The sequence below is a fragment of the Lactuca saligna genome, chromosome 7 (genome assembly GCF_052625555.1).
Source record: "Lactuca saligna cultivar CGN05327 chromosome 7, ASM5262555v1, whole genome shotgun sequence".
Taxonomy (NCBI): domain Eukaryota; kingdom Viridiplantae; phylum Streptophyta; class Magnoliopsida; order Asterales; family Asteraceae; genus Lactuca; species Lactuca saligna.
In genome coordinates this window covers 24436482-24463833 of record NC_136423.1, presented here as the reverse complement: position 1 = coordinate 24463833, position 27352 = coordinate 24436482, and positions in this window count along the sequence as shown.

The window sequence follows — 27352 nt, the reverse complement described above, 5'->3', positions numbered from 1 at the left end:
TCTTCCAAATTCCCAAGGTATAAACTCAAAAGGTAACAACTTTCTTCTTGATTTCTAGATAGAATGTGATTATAAGATCATCTATACTTGCAATTTCATGAAAAAAAAAACCCGTTTTTGAAAAAGTGATTCAATTCTAGGTTTTCGATTTTGTCATGAATATTGTTGTTTTGAACTTTTATTGTGGCTTTATTACTTATTAGGAAGTCCCTGAACAAAACCCTTGCAAGAATTTAAAGGTTACATGGTTCAATTTTGTGAGACCCGTCGACCGACTCGTACAGGTCGCGAGACTCGCCGAGTCGGGCATGGACTCGACGAGTCCAGTCGATTTGCAAAAACAGTTCATTTTTTTTAATTATATTCTGTGTTTTCTGGGTATGGTTTATATGTTTTGCAGGAATCATGTTTAGAAGAGGACAATCTTCAAGGGGTATTCAAGGCGAATTTCCATGGTTGAATTTCCCACAAATCGAATCCGCTTCAACAATGTGGAAGTGGAAGAAGAAGCTTTCCGATATTAAAAAGAAGGAGGTCTATGTCCCGAACAGAATTGATTGGGAATGGTTGCAAAATGTGCGATATGAAGAAGAATTAGCTCCGTACATTTTAAAGGAGTTTCAACATGACGGCGAGTCAATGATATGTGATGGTTGGAGCCGGGTCTTCCGCATACAAGAGCCGGTATATTTGGAACTTTGCTTGGAGTTTTTCTCCACGGTATCATTTACCAGTGGAGTAGATGTATATCATCCGGCGAGTTTCACTTTTTGTCTTGGGGGCGAGTATCGTCAATGCTCGGTGGTGGATCTTGCTTGCCGACTAGGCATTTATGATCAACCTTTGGTTTCAACAAACCTCTTTCGGGCCTTTTTGGAAACCACTCACATGGTGTTTCCCGATGGGGTCACTAGCACGGGTTGGTGGAATACTATAGGGAATAAAGTTTATATCCCGAAGTCTGCGCAGGAAGGGAGCATCCGATCCCCGACCCACCGCCTCATTCACCGCCTTATTTCCTCCACCATCAACCAAAGGAAGGACGATGACAAGGTTTCCAACCTTGATGTTTTCTACCTTTGGAGCATTATCACGCCCGGCGTCTTTTGCAACATCCCGTGGTGCATTGATTCATACCTCTCAGCGGGTGCGGTCAAAGATCGCAAAACATCGTGTATCAATGGAGGCATGTTTGTCACTCGATTGGCTAATTCATTCGGGTTGATGAACCGTGGTGCCTGGAACCTCATGACATTGATCCCGGCGCCCCCATTTAATCCCATTCTTTTCCGTAGAGCACGAATCATTGAAGACTATGGTGGTGGCCATTATGCCATCCCAAATGATGACCCAGTTGTAGGTCCCGAAGCACCGGGAAGGAGGGTGAGATCGCGAAGGGAAAGGGATGTGGAGGATGAGCCGCCAGTGATTCCGGTAGAGACTGAAGACGTACCAATGGATTGGTACAATATAGAGATGAGGCGGATGCAAGACCAAATGGCTAGGGGGCTAAATTTTAGCAACCAATCCCACATACGACTTTTTGACCACTTCAATATTCCACATATTGATGGTGGGAATTACCCATACATTCCATCGTGGGACGAGAGGATTGGTGCACGCCAAAGCGGAGCTGGGGGAAGTGGAGCCAACGATGATGAGGAGGAAGATGAGGATTGATTTTTGTGTTTTTGTGTTCAAACAATTTGCAATTTTTATTTTGTTTTGTTTTTGGTGTGTATGCTTTGAGATATTATTTTGTTTAATAGTTGTTTGCTTTAGTTATTTTCAGGATTGCATTTTGATTGCTTTCTTAGGATGAGGTAAAGCATGGATGTTTTTTGCGTGTGAGAGCGAGTCAAGGAAGCGAGTTTTTAACATCAAAGTGTCAAGTCCGGTCTTAGGGGTATGAGCGATTGAGTCCGCATGTGAGGAAGGGTTAACAAAGTTGTGAGAGGCTAAAACAGTTGCCACATACCAAGATTTTTCATTCAGGTGCCAACTCGTCGAGTGCACTAAGCTGACTCGACGAGTCGCTTTGTATTTCCAGAAATTTTTAGAAGGCGCGCTGCTACTCGGCGAGTCCGTCATCAGACTCGACGAGTCATTCATTTTTTGAGCCGAACGACTGCTGATTTGATGCTAATACTTATACCACTTGCATCCTTCTACTTCCATATCCATTCTTGAAGATCTTACACCGATTTTCGCATATTTAGAGCGACCCACACGAGACATGGATGAGATTTTTCCATGTATGAAGTTTATTGAAGATGGAGCTTAAATGAGAGTGATCAACCTATCCACTGCTATCCCATGGGAGTTTGTTCCAATTCCCTCTTTATTTTTCTGTTTTTATGCATAATATGCAATGAGGGCATTGCATCACATAAGTGTGGGGTAGGGGGTTGGTTACATATTAGTCAAATTTTAAAAAGGATTATTTAGGATACTAATTTAGAAAATTTTGGTAAAAAATTAGGATTCCATGTTAGAATTGTGTTAATAATTGCATGACAACCCAAATGTTTAGTTGAGCCTATATACGTTCTAGTGCATTTGTGGCTTCCTTATTTCAGTGAAATCATGAGACAAAAACACGACCTTGCTTAGCCTGAGGGATGTAATATGTTTAGCAGCCTAAACCTGAAATGTATCCAGGAAGATTTTATCATTAGCCAATAAAGGTTGAGATTGAGCGCCCCTACTTAAGCATGTAGGGATTTGAGTGAAAAAAAGTGAGGAACATGTAAAAAAAAGAGAGAGAATTACAAGAAAAAGTTTGAAGAATTTTTGGAGCATCAAAGTTAAGTATGAAATATGAAGATCGAAAATTCCGAAGAAATTAAAAAAGTTGAAGATACCAAAAATCAAACAACAAAGGTGGTGAATTCAAAGTTATCCAAGATCAAATTATCAAGCAAGTGAAGAATTCCAAAGAGCTCCATAGTGGTATCGAAAAGTTGTAATTCTAGATGATGTATGCTTGGGTTGCTCAATTAAAAATACCTTGAGGGTAAAGAGGTTTTCTGAGGATGGATTCGGAGGGTTGCATAAAATGAGCATAGTTCGGGGTGAGTGAGTGAATGTTTATGAGGATTGTGAGTATTTGAAGTATGGGGGGTTTTTAGGATTTTTAGACACAAATGCATGCATTGCGGTCTTGGCATAATGGCTGGGTTGGATTGGAGTTATTATATATGATTCTAATGTGTTAAAATTCAGTTTTGCTTGAGGGCAAGCAAAAGACAAGTGTGGGGTATTTTGATATGTGCATATTTAGTGTGTTTTAAATGTAGTTTATTATTCATATATTAGCTAAATTGTTGCATATTATGGACAAAAGGTACTTAAAAGTGTTAAATTATGTTTTTCAGTCCAAAGATGAAGCTCGGAAGCGAAAGGAAGCAAGAGAAGCGGTTAGGAGCTCAAGAGTGGAAAGAAGAAAGAAAACACCCATAAAAGGCTTCTACTCGTCGAGTTTCCCCTTGACTCGACGAGTCCGGTCATAGATGCCGAAAGATAAGCATTCGGAAGTCAAGATAGTTATCGAATTACGACTATTGTGAGAGGGACTCGCCGAGTCTGACCCTGACTCGACGAGTCGGGATGCATATATAAAGATAACTCTATAATGCGAGAAGGGAGAATTCTGGGAAGTTTCAGAAGTGCTTAGCTGCGAATAAGAAGCCAGAAGAACCCTAGAAGTCGACCAAAGAGGCTAGAATCCAATTCCGGGAGTAATTAAGGCATAATTTCACCATTCTACTTAATTCTTTTGTTTTGTCAACATGATTAAGCAACTTGAACTTATTTGTTTGCTGTTATTTACCTTAGTTATGAACTAATTTCTTTATACTTCTGTTTGGGGATACAAAGTTGACAATATGGTTTGATTGATTGGTAGGATTAATTCCAAGTTGGTGATTAATTGTTATTTTAGCTTGCTAAAGAACCTTGTGTGTGAATGATAATTCTGTTAATAGGAAGATAATTGATTAGCATGAACATCTATTGATTATCAACCTCATATGATATGTGACCACTATATCATATGTCTAGGATTAATGAATATGAAACTAGGATTAATAAGGAAATTGAGTAAACTCATGTGCAAGCTTGTAAGATGACCATCGAACAAGAGGTTAATTAAGAATAACGAATTAATTAGCTATTGCAAGTCTAACTTAACCCGAATAATTAATCTAGTGAATATAATTAAATTAAGCAATTGGTCACTGTTTGAATTAGTTTATTTGCTAAGGATTAGGGTAGTGAGCACAAACTTAATCACTTGAATCGGTAACCAACGAAAGAATTAATCCATTGCACTATTACCTTAAAATCAACCATAAAGTTAACCGAGTTGAACTAAACAGAAGTTTCTTTCCCATTATTGAATCTAGTTAATTTGTTCTTTTCTAGTCTTGCATTAGTTTTAGTTAGTAAGTTTCTAGTCTTGTAAAACTAGAGAAAAAACCCCTATTTGCTTAATCAACTTAGATAGAATTAGTTTTTAATTTAATTTGTCGTTCCCTGTGTTCGATACCCTGCTTATTTAGCTATACCACAATTGATAGGTTCACTGCCTTTTGTGTGTTATTTGATAATTAAAGTAGGATTAAAACTAAGTGAGTTTTACACACATCATATACCAAGCCCATATCAATACCATAACATCATATAAATAAATGAGAGGGAAAGAATCATACCCGTCACCACGTCGGGTGCTGCGCGTGCCTCCTCGGTGGTCAGCTAAAATGCCCGACTCCTCACCACTGGAGCCTCTGCCTTGCCCTGCCGGCCATCTGTGATCCGCAGGGTCACTGGAGCTAGCGCCTTTACCGGCGCTGAAGCTGTCAACTAGGGGCAATTGCCCTTCTTGTGGCCCCTCTGGTTGCAGTGGAAACACAGCAACTCCGATGTCTAAATAACTGCTGCCGGAGCAGTGCAATCCCTACTAAAGTGCCCAGTCTTGCCGTACTTGTAGCAGCCTGATGATCCCATCCTGCACACCCCCTCGTGCGGCCTGCCGCATTTCCTGCAACGGCCCAGTCCTGACTAGGCTTTCGGCCTACCATCTGATCCCTTGGGCTTCTTCCCTAAAGCCCCTCCTGCCTATCCCTCCTCTGACTCCCGTTTCCGGATATGCTCCAAATCTATCTCCCTCTCCCTTGCCCTGGCAATCATGGAGTCCAGGGTGGGGCAAGCTGAAAAACTAACGTGCTCCCGGATATCAACCCGGAGCATGTCATGATAGCGGGTCCTCCTCATGTCCTCATCAACCGCATATTGGGGCACTAACAGTGCCCTCTCTCGGAACTTGACGGTGATCTCTGCCACAGTCTCAGTCGTCTGCCTTATATCCAAAAATTCCTGGCCAGCTGTTGAAGCTCGACAGCCGGCGCAAACTCTGCCCTGAACCTGGTCACAAAGTCCGACCAGGTCATAGCCTCGATAGCTGAGGCTCCCAAAGAGTCACCTACTGACTCCCACCAATCTCAAGCTCAGTCTCGTAAACACCCTGCTGCATACCTCACCTTCCACCCCTCAGGGCAGAAGCTAGTCAACTGCGCAGACTCGATGTTTGCAATCCACCGCCTGGCAACAATGGGGTCCTTCATCCCGTGGAAATCCGGCGCACCGCTGCCCCTGAAGTCCTTAAAGGACAGCGTGCAAGATCCCGACTGGCCAGATGCCATGTCGCTCATGAACGCCCTGCGGCGATCCTCCATCAACTCGATGATCCCTTCCTTGATCGACCCGAAGATGATGGGGGTCGACTCAAGGATACCTATGGTGATCTCTGACGCGATGAACTCGCGTAGCCTCTCATCTACTGGCTCGGAACCTGATCCGGAACCCGATCCCTCTCCTGAACTGCCAACTGCTGGTCTCGGGCGTAGTACCACCATTCTGAAATACAAAGAAATAACAACCGTTAGCGACACTGATGCCCCTGGAGGGATCCCACCCACTACTAGTTCCCTAGTCTTATCTTAGCCTTCCTCGGTTCGGGTACAGATCCTCTGCTTTCACTAGTACGGGCCCATACTTCCCCAAGGACCGCCTCGACTCGACCAGGTCCCTTCCCCTACTGCTGATCACTGTTACTCATTATCCTAGGCTTACCCTAGGATACCTCTAACTCCACCCAACCCAGTCCTCAGCTACTGAAGGCCTCTTGGTGATGCCAATTAACTATTACCTGAATACAATCACATGTGCTGAGGCTCGGATAATCCTTCGAGTAAGGGAATCATCTCTACAACGGTTAAGACTCAAACAAGAGCTACACAATAGAGTCAAATCCAACACTCTGAGATTATTCAACCCTGAACATGTGACTTAAACGTATTCACCTAATAGTTAACTCCCATCACTTCAAGACCCACATCGCACAAAGCAAACAACATTTGGACGTAAGAAAACAATCTCAAGCAACTCTATCCTCGAAGAGAGAACTGAACTAGCATACAATGCTAAACTTGTACTATCAGGAATAACCTAAACAGGCTACCCTACTGCTGTCTACTCAGCTCTAGCATGCAGCTCTTTCATATACTAAAGCACATAAAGCAGGCACATAAGGCATCACTCCTAGATCCTTAGTCCTATTCTAGCATGCTGTTCTACAGAAACTGATAAACATAAATAAACTTGTATGGGTGCATTGGGGAATACTTACTTGAGCTTGGACGGTCGTGCACATCACACACATTGTTCTTTCTAAAAACCCTTTACTTAACACTTTTAGAAAACATTTTCTCTTTCCAAAATCTTTTAATCCCTCGATTTGAGTTCAAACACCCCCGAAGGTGTGTCCGAATCCCTCAAACCAAGGCTTTGATACCAACTTGTAACAACCCAATTTTCACGTCGAAAAATTTCGTTTTTAAAACATTATTTTAGAAAATGTTAATAAATAAAAACATTGTTTGAACAAACTACATCACAACATAAACCATGTTCAAAAGTCAAGTTATACAACCAATCGAAATATCAGAGTATAAATCCCAGAGAAATCTAGTAAATGCGGAAACCAGTGTGTGTGCATAATGTGCCGCTACCGAGCCAACTCCTTCCCCTTCGATGAAAAGGTACCTGAAACCAAAACTGTAAACTGTAAGCACAAAGCTTAGTGAGTTGCCCTATCGTACCACATACCATACAACACATATCATACATGCTGCCAGGCTATTCTGGGGTGCCTGACTACCCGGTACGGCTATTCTAGCGTGTCGTCCTACCCGTGTCAAGCCATTCTGGGGTGTTGACCTACCCGTGTCAAGCCATTCTGGGGTGCTGACCTACCCATGTCGAGCTATTCTGGGGTGCTGACCTACCCATGTCAAGCTATTATGGGGTGTCGACTACCCTTCGGTCCTAACAACCGAACCTCGGAGACTATTTCACCCCCTACTACTACCATCACATATATCATAACACAAACGTAATATCAGACATATCTAGGGTGTCTTAAAGGTCCAAATCCGAAAGATTTTATGCTACTAGGATGTCTTAAAGGTCTTTAAGAGGTCCCACCCTCAATAGGGACCTCAATCACCTCAACCACAAAGATTTTATGCTACTAGGATGTCTTAAAGGTCCAAATCCGAAGTCCTTGCAGAACATTAACCATAAACACATAGAGATTTAGGTTCTTAGGGCTTAAAACCTCTTCTTAGGTACAAGAAAGGGGGTTTAATGAACTAAAGGTCAAGGTAGGAACTTTTCTACCTGAATAGAAGCCCTTTACAGAGTATATTCCGGATCTTCTTCCCTTCTTGCACTCTTCAACCTTCTCTTTCTTCTCCCAAGCTCCAAACCACCTTCAAAATGCTAAAAATCACCCACAAGGACACAAAGGGGGCTAGGGTTTCGTTCTACAGATCTCTGGGAGTGTTAGGGTAGTGGAGGTTGGGTTAGATCATTTAAATAGGGTGCAAACACCCGGATTAGGGTTTTAGTCCATACTGGGTCTACTCGCCAAGTCCCACGACCCTACTCGCCGAGTAGCCAGAGTTGAACCCGAGTCTAGACCTGCTTCTACTCGGCGAGTTAGTCCTTCAACTCGCCGAGTCCAAGGTTACAATGCAATACATAAGGAGAGTTGATAATCAAGAATACATACCAGGAACCAGGTGCTACACTTCACATGATTGAGAATATAAAACTTCATTGACCGGAAGGTTTACAGAACTCATTGTATTTCCACACTTCAGAGCATCAAGTTCTTCAATTACATCAGCAAGACTAAGATGATTGAGATCTTTTGTCTTCTTGATGATAGCCACGTTCATATCCCACGATTTCGGAAGTTAATTTAGCAGCTTTTTGGTTATCTCGGACTTAGTCAAGAAGATCCCAACTATATTCATCTCAGTAGTAAGTGTAGTAAATCGCTGCAATTGAGTTTCAAGGGTTTCTCCAGGGATATAATCGAACATGTTGAATTTTTGTGTTAACATATCCTGACGACTCTCTTTCATGTTTTCAACTCCTTCGTAGACCTTAAAATCAATTAAAAAGCACAACTAAAAACCAAAATCAAACTTAAAAGTCAAACCCTTTGATTATAAACCTTAAAAGTCAAATTTAAAAAGTTAAACTCAAAAGTCAAACTTAAAAGTCAAATTTAAAAAGTTAAACTCAAAAGTCAAACGTGAAAAGTCAAACTTAAAAGTTAAACATAAAAGTCAAACTTAAAAGTCAAACCAAAAAGCTAAATTTAAAAATTTAAAAGTTAAACGAAAAAGTCAAAGTTTAAAGTCAAATATCAAACTTGGAAGTCAAAGTCAAAATTTAAGGTCACAAGTTAAAATAAAAGTAAAAAAAATTAAAATATAATTTTGTTTATTAATTTTAATTAATTAATATTTATTTATTTATTATTATTTTTTTTATTATTTTGGATGAAAAAAAATTTAGAATTAAAAGGAATTGAATTTTGGGCTGAAAGTGTAAAAAATGTGAAACTTGAAGCGAAAAAGACGGTTTATAGCTTAAATTTCGAAGGGAAGACACAAGGAATTTGTTAGCCGAGTTGGATAAGCCGCACACTTATAACCTGGAGGTTGCGGGTTCGAAACCCGCCACCCTCAAAATTGCGTCCTAAGTTTTTTTAAATGCGAAGCGAGGCTGCTGCTTGCGAGGGCTCCTTCTGTCCGCGAACCGAGGTCCTAGGTGCGAGGCCGTAAACCACTGAGGTCGAGGCCGCAAACTCCAAGCCGTGAACCTCGGGCCGCAAGCTCCGGACCGTATACTCCGATTCCGGCCGTAAGCTCCTCGGAAACCCTAGATGCTGCCGCCACCCCCTCGCTGGTTACGACTAAAAACACCATTTTTTGCTCCAAAACTCGATCAAAAACCCTTTTTTATGAAAAACACGAAGAACAAACCCCCCCCCCCCTTATTTTTCAGAGATCTGTCCAAAAATGCAAGAATATTTCGAAAATAAGATCAAATAATGCCCCAAATCTGACAAAATTGACTAAAACAACTTGGCTCTGATAATTGTAAGTCCCTAATTTGCCTGTGTATCTGACATCATCCGTTTGATTGGGATTCCGCACCATCAAACGGATTTGATTGATACACAAGCAAATTAGGGACTTACATAAACTATACATATCATAGTTTAAATGATTGTTAACGTAAAATCTTGATAAAGTAAAACCGCGTATTGAAAACTCAAACTATATCTATTATAGTTTGTATGTTATGTACTTGATTTGTATATTGTTTCTGAAAACTATGCAATTATATGTATTTGTTTAGCAGAAATTGTCTCTTATGCTCCGCATAATACAAAAGGGATAAAAAAAAAATATTTGTATATTTTGCCAAACTCGTTGGACTGTATCAATTGCATAAGTTTTAATCTTGTTTGAAAACCTTTGGTTTTTAGTTCACAAAATCATTTGTATTTGGGTTGTATCCCCCCTCCCCCCTCAAAACATATAAAACCATAAAAGCATAGGGGTATGAACTCACTGTTGTTGTGTGAAAACGTCGATGAAGATCCTTGGGTTGTTGTATGTGGCACTTAACTGAATCCTAATATCAACAAATACACAAATGCATCTAAATTAGCGATTTTGTTATATAAAGTGTTGGGAAAACACTTACTTTAGGTTAAGAAATGTTATCGGGACTTGATTGGATCGAGAAAATGAGTTTTTCACTACTTAAGAGGTGTGTCCGGCCGTGAACAGGAGTTTACGGCTGAACAGGCAATGTACGACCGTAAACAAGGTGTACGGCCGTGAACTCTTCTTTGAAGGGTATATGGCTCGTGCAATTTTGAAGGGTGTACGGTTGTACACTCAAGAACAAGAGTGTTCGATTTTGAAGAAAGCCTGTTCCAGATGCTCCCAATCGACCCCAAATGACGATTTTTGATGTTTTTCGAAAGAAAAGAGGTGCTTTTAGTGTGTACGGTCAAGGGTTCTAGAGAGAGAATAAGAGAGTTTTCGGTCAAGAGGGTCCAAATGAGGGTGGGGATCCTGTATTTATAGGCAGGGGGTATGGTCGGTGGTGGGGTCCACCTTACACCAATCGTAAACGGGTGTGCGGTCGTACACGGGTGTACGGCTGTACACAGGTGTGCAGTCGTACACTCACTTAGGCTGAAAACTGTTTTGTTTTTCAAGGACTTCGAGTTTTCACATGATTTGGTTCCGACTTACTTATATAAATTTAATCGTATAAAACTAGATGATTTCCTAAACCATGAAGTTTTGACGGAAACTTAATAAAATTCAAATTTTATTAACGGAATTTGGATAACGGAAATGGAAAAAGTTTCGGGTTGTCACAAGAACCCTCTCGACACACCTCTTAAACATCTCAATCTCTCTCTCCCTGATCGAGCTAGTCCATCCCGAGGCAGTCTTCGAAGTTACAAGCCTTAAATCTACCCTACATCAATGAATCATGCTACTAAGGTGAGTTCACGGCCCCGCTTTTACTGTTTTAAAATGTTTATGGGGTGGGAGGAATAAAAGTTATAAAACTATATAAATGATTTTTACAGAAATTGTTATTATTTTTAATATATCGGTAGTCTATACAAATGCATTAAACATTAGGATAATATTATGCCAAGTAGTTACCATGCCTAAACTTTAGGAATGATATTATGCTTAGTCGTTATACTACCCAAAACTATATTGAAAGAATATACCTAGTCGTTATGTTGATCTATACCCTATGATAACATAGTATTTAGTCATTATGCTAGCTAAACTTAAGGATAAGTATTGTACTTAGTTGTTACTCTGCCCTAATATCCTATCAAAGAATATCAACACAAATAATAATAATAATAATAATAATAATAATAATAATAATAATAATAATAATAATATATCATTGATTTACATAATCAGTCCCCGTTAATTTAATTAGTCTCTTTTGATCACTAAATTAAATCTTGATCAATACTAATTAAATAATATGCTTTCAAATTAATATCTTAGAGCTTATAATATATTAATAAATCATAAATAACCTCTTACTCAAATATCAATCCTCAAATTGTCCTGGTGACATGCAACCCGAAATTGACCAGGCTACTCTCGGGTCAAGTACATACCAATTATAGTTATGGGCTTAGACACCTAATTCAACAATCTCCTACTTGGATAACTCTAATAACTATTATAGCAAGTACGACTCCAAAATCCTGACTAGAAATCGTAACTCTTAAAAGCTGTTGTCGAACTCTAACCTAGTCAATGGCGTGTCCATTACATAAGCGATCATATATTCCTCCATTCTAGATATCGTATGAATTGAGACATGGATTATAATCATTCTCTCTGTTCATGTGTTTTTCCTGATTTCCAATTCATGACAACCGACTAATTGAACAAATCAAATCATTCCAGGTTTGGCCAAGCGCTTAGGGTTGTCATTACTAAATCATCAAGGGGCCCACATATTTCGCTTTTATCCCACATTGGGTAAAAAGAATGGATAAACTTCAATTCATATGCTTGCTCTATTTACTCATCAAATCACACACAGTGATACGTTTTATAACACTAAGTTATCGGTGTGTTTACATATCATCAATGTTCAACCAACTTGTAAACTGCAAATATATGTCTCTGTTTCAAGAATATAAGATATTATCGTCTCACAATCACTCGTGATAAAATCCATGAATTGATTCATATGAGCGTGAGTTTAATCCAATACTCGAATCTTATTCCAGGAGTACTCATGAACACTGCAACAAACTTGTGATGTGTCTAAAATACCTAGACAATCTAAAGTCAGATTCATGACAGCCTTGCCTCAATACCTACTTCCAAAGTATGATCGACTGTGGATAGTTTGAATAATCTTATTATTCTGGAATTCAAAACATGCAAAGCGAAACACATGAATAATCAAATCCAATATGGTCTCAGAACTTATGAATATAAATAAAACACATTTTATTTAATCGCCATATTGATTACACATTATTCATTGTATAATGTTTCGATTAATCAACTTAATACTTGAATTAAAACAATAGTTATCCCATGCTACAAGCATGCACACTATGTTTGCCTATGGTCATTTCTTTGTGAAATAGATCAATTGAAAACATTTCAATGATGCTCATTTCACAATTCCGAATCTTTATCCCCAGCGTAAGAATGAAATCCTTGCCACTATTAGAATGTGTTAGGTTCTAACATTTATGCAATGATCCTTTTGTAATTACAAAGTATTCCACCAGAGATTGATAACAAAACAATTCTATGGAAGCGAAGTCTCAAATTCAAAGTACATTCCTCTGAACATCCTTCTTGCATAAAAGTTTCTAACCAACACATAGATTCTTTATATCCAACTCCCATAACGACTTATTATTAATAGAACCCTATCTATTCATAATAATTTCAATATGGTCCATTCATTACCATACTTCCAACTACAGGAAACCAATCCTTAGCGAACCTTATATCGTCCTTGATAGTTGTTTAACCACTTTAGTTATATCCGGTTCTGATCCTTTTTCCTTCTTAACGGCCTAGGCATTTGGAAAATTCAGAACACATAAATATTATAGCATATGTAATCGATCCTATGCCCAAAGCATATGGGATACGATCCATAATGTCTCACATAAAGACGTGATGTTTTACCAATCTCTTGCTATAATATTTCCATATATAGAACTTCCTTATGTTGAACCATTCCAACATAACATTCATATACATCCTTGATTAAATATGATTAAAATCTCACAATCTAAGCTTTTAGATTTGAAATGAAATATAATTTCCTCTCTCTCTCTCTCTCTCTCTCTCTCTCTCTCTCTCTTAATTATAGCAAAACAACTTTTCAAACTCTACAACTTTGTGAATTGAAACTTCTGTTTTTTATTAATTAATATTGCTAACTTGCAACACTTACCATAATAATTCTGCTCCCACTAGCATAATAATTATTATCTTACTAGCATAAAACTTATGCTCCCACTAGCTTTGACATGTACCCAAAAATAAGTTGGACTTCTAGAAATCAATACTTATTGATTTCCTAACCAAACTTCATATTTCTGATACGTGGTGCTTCAAAAAGTCTTTTCCATACTTCTCAAGCTCATACAACTTTTAGATTAAATAGCACAAGTGCATGTTTGAACCTTTCAGAACTTAAACTAATAAGTCCCGAATGTTCAAACTATTTGCTAATTTCTCACAATTCAAACTATGAAAGGGGATGTCGTAATCAAACTCGAATTTGAGAATGCATTTATCACAACTGCTAACTCTAATCCTTTAAAATCTACTTAGTGAGAGTGTTTCCTCATAATCATTTTCATGAACTGGAGAGAAACCTTATGACACTTAGATTTTATGGTGTATGTGTTCCTATCCATGTGAATTTTTCATAACCATGATCACAAGACAAGGTTAGTGACAAATCCAAAGTCATATGAACTGAACTTGATCAATCTTAATTTCTTGCCACCTAGCAGTTCAAGGGCCTACCATTGCTTCCAAGTTGTTATGCAAATAATTGAGAACTCACATGCATAGTCAACTTAACTGGAATTGCCACAGAAACAAGAATATGTCAACACGATAGGTTACAAACCTTAAGTCGTGTGCTAGTGATTAATATTGGTTTACCCTTGATTAGTTCTTGAAACTTTTCAAGATCTTTAAGACTCTCACTGACCTCTTGACATATAAGATTATCTTGTTAAGAAACATTCTTGAAAAACAAATATTTAAGAGTTAGTTGGGTTTCTTATCAAGACAAACACTTTGCACAATTAGTATTAGTATGACCCTAAGATTTCTGGAACAAAGTATGACTCATCTTCTTGATTTAACCATTTCAATCAATTAATGATTCCTCTTCTTAGTCATACTTGTGCACTAATATATCCTTAGAGGATCAATTGTGATATGGTTCCATAATCACTAAGATGCTCATAAAACATGATACTCAAGTACTCTCCCTTCTATTCAAATTGGAGAAATTTTTATTGTTCTGTCTAATTTGATTCTTCTCATTCGTTCTACTATACATTGAAACTTTTTCAATTATTCAGAATTATACTTAATCTTGTAAGTATAACCATATTTACTAAACTTTTAGTAAATCATGACGAATAGTCTTATTGTTCTTTATGGTTGACCTGACCAGCACACAACCAAGTGTAACTGATCCCCTAGTCCTTCACTTGACTCACATATACATGTGACCAATGAATTAGTCTAAATTTCCCAAAGACGAAGGTTCTCATTCATCACACAATACAAGTTGCATGATACCAAGTTTCTATCCAGCTGAAACTTGGGTGATGGGAATCTTTCCTTATTTGGTAAATTATGACACTACCACAAACAAAAGAATCAAATCCATTTTCTAATATTGCTATCAGTTGAAACATATAAACAACAATTTTCACAAATTCCATTGTAAGGAAATTAAAATGAAATAAAATCAAAAATTTTCTTTTATTTATAAAACTGCGGAAAAACATTTTCTTATAATGCAAATACAAATGAAAACTATGTTGTTATTGTTGGATTAGTGTCTAAGGCTGTAACCATATTTGGTAACTACTTGACCCGGTTGTGCATGGTCCTTTTAGGTTGCCTTCACTAAAGCAACTTGACTGGAGAAATAGATGAAGAGAGAGGTTATTATGATTTATTAATATGTTATAAGAATAATATATTAAAGGAGAAATCATATTTGTTTAATTAATATTGGTCAATAATTAATTAGGAATTAATTTTGTGATCAAGTGTAATTAATTAAACTAGAGGGGCTGAATTGTAATTATGTGAAGGTTGCAAAGTAGGGCAATGATTATCCTTGTTAAAGGGTGGACGATTTCAAGGATAAGGATATCCTTAAAATCGTCCAAGGTCCAAGATCCAAGGGATAAGGGCTTTTCAAGGCTTATATTATGGTTGCTTGGTGGGCAAGTAACTAGATAAGGATAAGGACTGAAACCCTAATCCTAACCCTATATAAAGATCCCTAGGCCTTCAAGAAATCGTCCCACGTATTCTCTGGAGATACCCATGCCGATTTTGTTCCTCCTCTCTCTCTATATAGTTTCTCCAATTGCTTGTGGTGTTTGTGAGCCATTAGAGGCATTACATTTGTGGTGCTTGCTTTCAAGACAAAGGGTTTGGAGATTTTAGTTGTTATTACAATATAACAACAAGAGGTATGTGATCTAACCTTTTATGTGAATTTCGAAAATAGCATTGTACATTAGGGTTTTATTCTTGTGTTCATAATGTTGAATATCTAATAGTGAAGACATAGATCCAAAGCTAGGGTTTCATGTACAAATAGGATTGTTTGTATAAAACCCATCAGTGGTATCAGAGCCATTGGTTTACTTGTTTTCAATTAGTATATTCAAATGTATGAACTTGACAAATTAGGGTTTATAGCCAATAAACCCTAGGAGGCTATAGATTTCGAGATTAGGGTTTCCTAACACTAATTTACGAAAAATATCATGAAAGGTTTTATGAATCCTTTCCTTGATCCAAGATTTCGAAATCTAGGGTTTGCAAACCCTTAGATTTCGAAATTAACCTCCTTCCCCAAGATAAAATCCTAAATTTTAGGGATTTGGATAATCTCATATCTTGTAATTATCCTTTAATTGTTAAATATGGTAATTGAAGATTTTGCGTTATCATATCCCTATTTTCGAGATTTAGAGAGGGATTCAATGGATTAGGATATTTTCAATGTATAAATGGTAATTATCCTCATGGTTTAATAAATCCCTTGTGATATAATAATTCAAATTAATTGTTTAATTTATGGTAATTATTAAATCAAGAGAGTTTTAATATTTAAAGTTTTAATTTAAATTGTATTAAATTTCGAAAATTTTAAATTGAAGATTAAAACCCTAGTATTTTGAAATGTTTAAAATACACCCTATACTATTATATTATTACAAGTTTGATAAATATAAATATGTATAATTAAAAAATGCTAGTCTTACCGTTAGTAGGCCTCATTCACGAAGCCGGTCTATAAGGTGGGTATAAGGTTGGTGCCTATAAAATGGCGCTTAATGGGTGTACACTCACACCGACCGCTTGCTTGACTGGTGGAGGGTCGTTAGCCGAACGGGTAGGATAGGGCAACTCTATCTCCTCATTAAAAGTATAATGTTAAAATACAAAGTAACTACATGTTTTTCAAATTCCCAATCTTAGTTACTTTAGGAAAGGTGAATTGATGCGATTCCATGAAAGTTACACTTTGCACCCTTGCTAAGAAGTTAGTGGAGCGTGTGTGGTTAACCGACACACTAATTGGTTCTAAGTAAAGGTGGCAAAGGGTGATTCATTGTTTATCATATTTCGGTGGAGCGTGTGTGGTTGACCGGCACATCGAATAGGTGATCGTAACAATGAAGGCACCGTGTAGATTTGCATGGTTATTCACACCCACTTTGTGATCCTCGGCATCCCAGTCACAAACGAGCATATTGAGATTTAAACATGCCATTGAAAGGTTCAATGAATCTCCAAGAAAAATCTAGGAATTCTTAATACATTTAAAACCTAAGCCTATGTTTTTCATGATGAAGAATTAGTGAATCGTCATTCACTTACCTCCAAATTATTTGCGTATGGGATTACGGCATCCCTTTTCTAATATGTAAATAATGTTGTTGGGTCCTAGCCCTAATTTTTCATTTTGGGTGTTTAATTAGGGATTCAATTCTAATCAACTTTGTCCTTTCTATTTGTAGATGTCAAACGCAAACAACGTTGCTGCTAACTCATTCACATTAATGAGTCTTTGCCAAAAGGTGACTTTTGATGGAACGAACTTTAGCGAATGGATAAGATACATTCGCACTATTGCGCGCTACGAGGACAAAGAGTACGTCCTCGACGAAAAGCTTGAGAAGATCAATCCAGAAGTCACCACTCACGCCGAAATGACTGTCTTTGAGACCCACAAACGTGATGCAACGAAAGTACATTGCATCATGATAGCCACCATGAACCAAGAATTCCAAAAGTCCTATGAGGACATGTATCCGTATGAAATGCATCAAGACTTAATGGAGAGGTATCATCAAAGCGCGAGGCAAGAGCGCTATGAGATCATTACGAATATGATCACCGCTAAGATGGGAAGTGGAGAATCTCTTACCGTGCACTTGCAAAAGATGTAGAGATATGTCGATCGTCTTCGCAAATTAAATGTTAACTTTGGGGAGGATTTGGCTATTGAAATTGTTCTTCACTCCTTGCCTTCATGATACAACCAATTCAGGATGACCTACCACATGAACAAGGAAGAGGTCACCCTAAGCAAACTCCAAGGACTCCTAAGGACTGCTGAGAGTAACCTAAAAGACAAGTCTGTTGCACCAACTCCCAATCCATCCACTGCTCCTGTTTTGGCTATAGGGCAGGGAAGAGGCAAGAAGAGGAAGGCTCCATCAAAGAGCCACCGCAAGGGAAAGTACCAAGATGGTTCTTCTTCTAGTGGGACCAAGGTTGATCCTACTAAGACCAATCCTAACCCGAAGGAGGCAGAGTGTCATCATTGCCACAAAATAGGGCATTGGAAGAGAAGTTGCCCGGAATACCTGCAAGCCATCAAGGATGGAAAGATCAAGCCATCTTATGCAGGTATATACACCATTAAAGCTAATGATTCATCACATGCTATTTCTTGGGTTCTTGATACAGGATATGGTTACCACATTTCTTTTGATTTGCAGGGACTAGGAAGAAATAGGGATGTGGAGTGTGTAAGAATAAATCTAATCATGGGGAAAAGAAGAACGTCGGGTGTCACCAAGATTGGAGTGTATTCTTTAGTGCTTAGTAATGGATTAAATTTAGATTTGAGTAATTGTTGCTACTCGCCAGATATGGCAAGAAACATCATTTCATTTCATGGTTTATTTAGACATGGATTTAGATATTCGTTTAATAATGAGAATGGTTCTATTTATGCTTATCTAAATGGTGTATTATACTTTGAAGCAATACCTTGCAATGGAATTTATGAAACTGTTATGGTTGTAGATAACCTAGGAAATGATGTGTTGTGTATAGATTCTTCCAATAGTATGGATAAAGCATCTTTGTGGCATTGTCGTCTTGGACATGTCAAGAAGAAGCGCATAGCCCAACTCCAAAAGGATGGAGTGTTGGAGTCATTCGACCTTAAGGAAGATGACACGTGCGAATCTTGTTTGCTTGGAAAGATGACCAAGTCACCCTTCACTGGCACTTGCGCGAGGGGTGAGGGTTTATTGGATCTCATACATACCGATGTATGTGGGCCCTTTAGATCCACCACAAAGGATGGAAACCGCTTCTATGTGACTTTTACTGATAATTATAGTAGATATGGGTATATTTACTTAATCAAGCACAAGTCAGAAACGTTTGAAAAGTTCAAAGAATTCAAGCATGAAGTGGAGAATCAATTGGGCAGGAAAATCAAGATGCTTCGATCCGATCGAGGAGGAGAGTACATCAGTCTTGAATTCCACGACTATCTCAATGAATGTGGAATAGTTTCGCAATTGACGCCACCTAGGACACCGCAGCTAAATGGTGTGGCAGAAAGGCGTAATCGAACCTTTTTAGACATGGTCCGTTCTATGATGAGTCGTGCTTCACTACCTATCTCATTTTGGGGGTATGCCTTAGAGACTGCCACCCATATCCTTAACCTGGTCCCTACAAAGAAGGTTGCCAAAACACCTCACGAGATGTGGATAGGGAAGGCTCCCTCGTTGGTACATATCAAGGTTTGGGGCTGTGAGGTTTTCGTAAGACGAGAAACTCACGATAAGCTCGAGCCTCGTAGTGAGAGATGTATTTTCATCGGCTACCCACAGAGATCCTTTGGATATCTCTTCTATAGACCGAATGACAATGTTGTCTTTGTTGCGAGGAGGGGGGTTTTCCGAGAGCGAGAACTCATGAGCCAAGGAGACAGTGGGAGGCAAATCGATCTTGAAGAGATTCAAGATTCGAGTGATGAAGGAACCTCTACCGCTGGCGCTCAACCCGGGGAGGAAACTCCGTTTGAACCAATTGATGAGTCCTTACCTCTTAGACATTCCAAAAGAGTTAGAGTTCAACCCCAGTTTTATAGTTTTCATATTACTACTGAAGGGGACACATATATTAGTGATGGTACACTAATAAATTTAGATGAACCTAATAGCTATAAGGAAGCCATGGCAGGCCCAGAGTCTGAAAAATGGAAAGAGGCGATGGACAGCGAGATTCAGTCCATGTATGATAACCAAGTTTGGAATTTGGTTGACAATGTACCTGGACGTAAGACGGTTGGGTGCAAATGGATCTTCAAGAAAAATACCGATGTGGATGGGAATATACACACTTATAAGGCGCGATTGGTGGCGAAGGGCTTTACTCAAACTCCCGGAGTTGACTATGATGAGACCTTCTCACCAGTTGCGAAAATAAAGTCTATTAGGGTAATGTTAGCCATTGCTGTATTTCATGACTATGAGATATGGCAAATGGATGTCAAGACCGCTTTCCTTAATGGGAAGTTGGTTGAGGATGTTTACATGGCTCAGCCAGAGGGTTTTGTCAATACGAAGCATCCCGATAGAGTGTGCAAGCTTGAGAAGTCCATTTATGGGCTTAAGCAAGCATCTCGCAAATGGAATCTTTGCTTTGATGAGAAAGTCAAAGAGTTTGGATTTGTACGAAGCGAAGATGAATCATGTGTATATGTCAAGGCTAGTGGGAGTATAGTTAGCTTCCTCGTTTGGTATGTTGATGACATACTGCTCATAGGAAACGAGCAGTATGTGTACATGCAACCCTAAGTACCTTGGATCTATGTTTTCTCTATTATACATGCAAATATGAACATCCAAGGTATTATCCTAATCTAGCATACAAAACTATCAATATAACAAGATAGAATACATACCTCTTTGATGTAGAATGTCTTCATGAAGCTTGAGTGCCTAGTGCCCCAAGTGTGATACCTCAAATGGTTCACACAACACCAAATACACTTGGAATAACTTGAGAGAATTCTACACTTCATGAAATCGGCTAGCCCTCTCTCGAATAATACTAGTGCCGATTTTGTCAAGAATAATATCTTTATATAGTGTTACAATTAGGGCAAACCCTAATTGTCATGACTTTCCATTTCCTTGGATCCATGGGTTCAAATACACCATGGAGCATCCATGGAGCATCATATGGGTTTTGGCCCAACTAGATAATCCATGGAGCATTAGCCCACTATACAAGTATGGATTATTTACACAATCAACCCATATATTTAATTAGTCTTCTTTTGATCACTTAATTAATCCTAGATTAATTCTTGATCAATACTAATTAAATAATCTTATTATTCTTATTATTAATATACTAGAACTTATAATATATTAATAACCATAAGTGTCTTATTTCTTTCATTTTAGTCTATCCAAGTGCATGATGCCATGCAACCTAAATGGACTATGCCGGGTCGGGTCAAGTCTTACCAATTATAGTTATGGACTTAGACATTAATCCAACAATCTCCCACTTGGATAAGTCTAAAACTATTATTGCGTATGACTTCAGGAACCAACTGGCAATCGTAGCTCTCAAAAGCTTCTGTCGAACTCTGACCTTGTCGATAAACGCTGACCTTTGTCAATGATTTGTCCATTAGATAAGGGATCATATATTCCTCCATTCTAGATATCATATGGACTGAGACATGGATTATAATCATTCTCTCTGTCCATTTGTTGTTTCCCGATTTCCGATTTATGACGACTGACTAATTGAACAAATCAAATCAGTCCTGGCCCGGCCGAGCACTTCCATTTGTCATCATCAAATCATCGAGGGGCCCACAGATATCGCTTTTATCCCGAAGGTAAAAGGAATGGATAAACTTCGACTCATATGGCTTGTTCTACTACTTGTTGAATCATACACAAAGGCACGTTTTATAGCACCGAGTTACCAAATGCGGTTTCGTGCAATCAATGTACAACCAACTCATAGTAACAACTCATATCTCTAGGTTTGAAGAATATAAGATATTATCGTCTCATGATCACTCGTGATAAAATCCATGAAGTGATTCCAATAAGCGCGGGTTGAATCCAATACTCAGAACGTATGAGCACTCATGAGTGTTGTAGCCCTTTGTCCAACACCTTAGACCTCTACAAGCCAACCCATGATAGTCTTAATTCATATCTACTTCCAACATATGACCGACTATGAATGGTTTGAATAACTTAGTCATTTCGGAAGAATAACCTAGTTTATTCGGGAAGTCAAAACATGCAAAATGAAACACAAGAATAATTAAATCCAATATGGTATCAAAACCTATGAGCATAAATAAAACACCTTTTATTTATCACCATATGATTACACATTATTCATTGTATACTGTTTCAGCTATCAACTATATTCTTGAATTTAAAACAATAGTTGTCCCATGCTCCAAGCATGTACACTATGTTTTCTAAACACTAGTTATGTCATACACCAAGTATGCATACTATGTTTGTCAATGATCTTTACATTGTGAACTAGATCAATTGAACATAACTTCAATGATTCTCTTTTCACACTCCCAAATCCTTACTGCAAATACAAGAATTCCAAATTCATGTCATTTACTGAAATCTGTTAGATTCTAAACTTATATGCATTGATCGTCTTGTAACGATTGTGCACAAATTCACAAAGACTTGGAAACAATCATTACAGAGTATTCCAAAGGAGATCAACTCCTTGGAAACATCCTTCTTGCATTAAGTTTCCTTAATCTTACACAGATTGAAATTTCTGACTTTGAAACATTTCCAGATTCATTTTGACTATCACTTCTGAACAAGAGTTACCTCCTTACAGATTATGTCAATATGGTCCTTCCAAAATTATCACTATACTTCCAACTGTCCTTGAGCAACCAATATTTGGTAAACCTTAGATTGTCCTCGACAATTGTTTAATCCTTTTAGTCATATCCAGTTCTAAACCTTTTCCCTTCTTAATGCCCCAGGCATTTGGAAAATTTTAGAAAGGATGAATATAGCACATGTAATCGATCCTATATCCAAAGCATATGGGACACGATTCATGATGTCTCACATAAAGACTAAACCAGTCTTTTGCTATAACATTTCCATTTCTATTTTCCAAGTTCTCATAATTCAGATTATGACAAGGGATGCCGTAATCATAATCGAATTTAAGAACGCAAATAATGGACCCATATACAGAATTTCCTTATGTTGAGCCATTCCAACATGAAATTCATATATATCCTTGACTAAATGATTAAAACCTCACGATCTAAGCTTATAGATTTGAGGTGAAGTATAATTTCCTCTCCCTTAATTATAGCAAAACAACTTTTTCCCAATTGAAACCTTTTGTTTTCTATAATTAACGTTGCTAACTTGCAATCTTTATCATAATTATCATGCTCCCACTAACATGATGATTATTAGCATAACACTTATGCTCCCACTAGCTTTGGCATGTACTCAGAAATCAGCTGGACTTCTAGAAATCAATACTTTATTGACTTTCTTACCAAAGTTCAGATTTCTGATACTGGATTGTTTTGATAGAACTTTATCAAAATCCTACACCTTCCCTTAGATAGCACACTTGTGTGTCTAAACAATTATGAAGAGGGATGCCGTAATCATAATGGTTAGACCTTTTTGCCACTTCTCACAAGTCCAGGTTAGTGTGCCGGTAAACCACATACGCTCCACTAACGACTTTGAGAATGAAAATATCACAATTGCTATCTAACTAAAATCTACTTAGTGAAAGTTTTTCCTCAACATCATTTTCATGAATTGGAGAGAAACCTTATGACACTTAGATTTAATGGTGTATGTGTTCTTATCCATGTGAATTGTCAAAACCATAGTCACAAGACAAGGATAATGACAAATCCAAACTCATATGGACTGAACTCAATCTTAATTTCTTGCCACCTGGCAGCTCAAGGGCCTACCATTGCTTCCAAGTTGTTGTGCAACCAATTGAGAACTCTAAGAACTCATATGCAAAGCCAACTTTGATTGGAATGGGCATAGAATATGCCAACACGATAGGCTATAAACCTTAAGGCGTGTGCTAGTGAAGAACTTCAGGTTTTATTCTTGATTAGTTCTTGAGACTTTCAAGACCTTTAAGACTCCCACTTTCCTCTTGACATATAAGACTCTCTTGTCAGATATTCGAGGGATAGTGCGGATTCTTTATCAAGACAAACACTTCACATAGTTGGCCTAAGTTGGTCTTTGTTTTAACCAAAACATCACAACTTACCAATTTCAAATGTACAAGAGTAGTAAACTTTTACTCTTACATTTGACAAGCGTTTTAAACCTTCTTTAAGACATGTCACTCAAATTACAATCTTGGAGTATGACTCTAAGACTTGTATTGGAACGAAGTATGACTCATCTTCTTGATTTAACCATTTCAACAATTCAAGATCCCTTCTTCTTAGTCATAAGAATGCACTAAGACTTCCTTAGAGAACTAATTTTGATATGGTTTCTTAATCATTAAGATGATCACAAAACTGATACTAAAGTACTCTCCCATCTTTTCAGATTTGAGGAACTTTTATCCTTCTGCCTAATTTGATTCTTCTTATTCGCTCTGTCATACATTGGAACCTTTTTCCGATGTCACAGAGTTACACTTAAGCATGTAAGTATAATCATATTTACTGAGCTTTAGTAAACTATGACGAATAGCCTTATATCTTTTGTGGTGGACTTAATCAGTGCACATGACTATGTACTCGATCCCTTAGTCCATTACTTGACTCACACATCCATGTGAACAAGTAATTAGTCTTAATTTTTCCAATACTTTAAAGTTCTCATTCATCATGCTATAGAACTTGCATGATTCCAAGTCCCGGTCCAATTGAGACTTTGGTTGATGAGAATCTTTCCTTATTTGGTAAATTTAGACATTATCACAAATGAAGGAATCAATTTCATATTTCCACTCTTGCTATTAATGGAATCATATAAGCAACAATTTTTCCTCAAATGCCATTGTAAGGATATTTTAAAATAACTAAAATCAAAATTTTCTTTTATTTTAAAACTATGCGGAAAAACTTATCCTTACAATCCATATGAAAACTTGTTGTTATCTATTCCTAAGCAATACCTCATAACTCCTAAGAAGTAGCTCAAGAATCCGATCTTCAAACTACGCGATAGAAATCCATGTATGCGATCAGATTCATCATATTCTTTCTTTAAGTTCCTTCACTTTTCTTTGACTCTTAAAACATCAACATGTGACCCAGTCACATCATGTAATAAGAATCTCAAAATAGAAACTTAGCAGAGTTAGATAGTGGACTTTACCTGAAGTAGAGTCAAACTTATTGACTTTAAACTCCTTAGGTAAATTTGGCAGCTTCGCAACCAATGCCCCTTTCTTTGGCAATATAAACATATGGACTCTTTGATAATGGTACACAGCACTATTACAGACTTAGCCTTTTCTCTTTACCATTTGGTCAACCTAGTTGACTATGGTCAATCCCTTTCCTTGGGAAGAGAATGCTTTTTCTGTATTTCCAGGGTCACCATTGCCAATAAAGTTTCAGGAAGTTGATCTTAGCAAATAGATAAGATCATTAAGGGTCTTGTCATAGTCTGTTTCATAGGTGTTCCAAAAGAACTCACTATGTGACTTAGAAAGTAGTTAAACCTACAACTTTCTCAAGACTTTGACACCCAACTCTCCCGACTTGTCAATATGTGACTACATCTCCAAGATGTGATCACACCTAGACCTTGCCTTGCCAATAGGGCTTGAGTGACCTTAAACTTTTCAAGAACTTGTGGGTTAGGGAGAATAATCGAAGGAGGTGAAAGAAGTATGATTTCCATGGGACATCATCTTCATTTAGGAAAGCTTGTTTCAAGAGATTTGGGAAGATCATAAATGTCTAAACCATACATCTTTTGGGAGATATTCAAGATAGTTGATATTAAAGTCCTTAATATGACACCCAATATGAAATATTAAGGCTAGGACCCATTAAACTATTTTATAACTTAGAAGAAGAGGTATGTCGTAATCCAAGCTATAAAACAATTTGAAGGTAGGTGAATGACGATTCACCAATTTCCACCAAGATAAACGAAATGTATTATTAGGTTTTAATTGGTTTTGAAACTCCTAGATCTTTTGAGATTCATTGAACTGTTCAATGGCATGTTTCAATCTCGAGTGTGCCCTTTAGGTTTTGTGACTGGGATGCCGAGGATCACAAAACAAGGTGTGAAGTAACCATGCAAATTACTTGGTACCCTTAAGTGTTTACCCCTCAATCGATGTGCCGGTTAACCACACACGCTCCACTAACCGACTTAAACAAAGTGCAAAGTGTAATTTCATGGATTAGCACCTTATTCACATTTTCCTAAGTAACTAAGATTGGGTATTATTAAGAGCTTAGTTACTTAGTATTTATCATTAATACTTTTAATGAAGGGAGAATTACTGTCCTGTCAAACCCGTTTGGCTAACGACCCTCCACCAGTCAAGCAAGCGGTGGGTGAGAGTGGACACCCATTAAGTTGCCATTTTATAGGCAATAACCTTATACCCACCTTATAGACCGGCTTCGTGAATGAGGCGTACTAGAGGTAAGACTGACTTTACTCTTTTATATATATATATATATATATATATATATATATATATATATATATATATATATATATATATATGTATATATATATATATATTATTAACTTATAATATTATAAAGTATAAGGGTTGAATTTTAACTTTTAAAATTATAAGGGCTAACTTGGAATTAAAGTATTCATAAGAGAAAACTTTACAAATTCCAAAACTTGAGGGCAAGTTTTGAAACTATTCAAAACTAATTAATTCCATAACTTATGTGTTTAAAGTAGTTTTAATCCAAAAAACTCTTCAAGTTCCATAACTTGACGACAAGTTATGGAAGACTTTAAACTAATAAAAGAATTAACTTTTCTTTATTTTATAACTTATGGAATTAATTAAGGTTACATTTTATTATTATTATTTTTTATTTAATGAAGAGACTCTTGGTCCTCCATAACTTGAGGACAGATTATGGAGTCATAACTCCAATTAATTAGAACTAGACTCTTCATTTTTGTAACCTTTGCCAACTTTTATGAGTTTTATGAAACTTAAATGTGACTTTTCATATAACTTGAGGACAAGTTACAAAAACACATTTTAGAATCAACTCTTAGATTAATTTGGATTGAAAACAACTTTTTCACTCAACTTTTCTATTAATCTAAGCAACTCATAAGAACAAGATAATTCAAATCAAACTTTTTCATGTAATTAGTCTAAACCTTAAACTAATACAAAACATGAATCTATTGACAATTATCTTTGAAATTGGATTAACATGAACATTACCACATCAAAAACAAGTTTATAAGTTCAAAAACAACTTAGGGTAATGTTCCTAGTCCATTTCTAGCCAAAAAGGTCGAATATATGCTGTCTGGGGGTCCAACTCGTCGAGTGCACAAACCAACTCGGCGAGTTGGATGCTTTTTGCCTTGGACTCGTCGAGTCCCTTCATGGACTCGGCGAGTCTGCTGGGCAGACAGCAACAAAACTCGATTTTTCAGCTTCTATTGCAAGTATAACAAGAAAACAAGCCTTGGCTCTGATACCACTGTTGGTTTATGAGCATTCTAACACTCCTAAGTGTACATGCAACCCTAAATACCTTGGATCTATGTCTTCTCTATTATACATGCAAATATGAACAT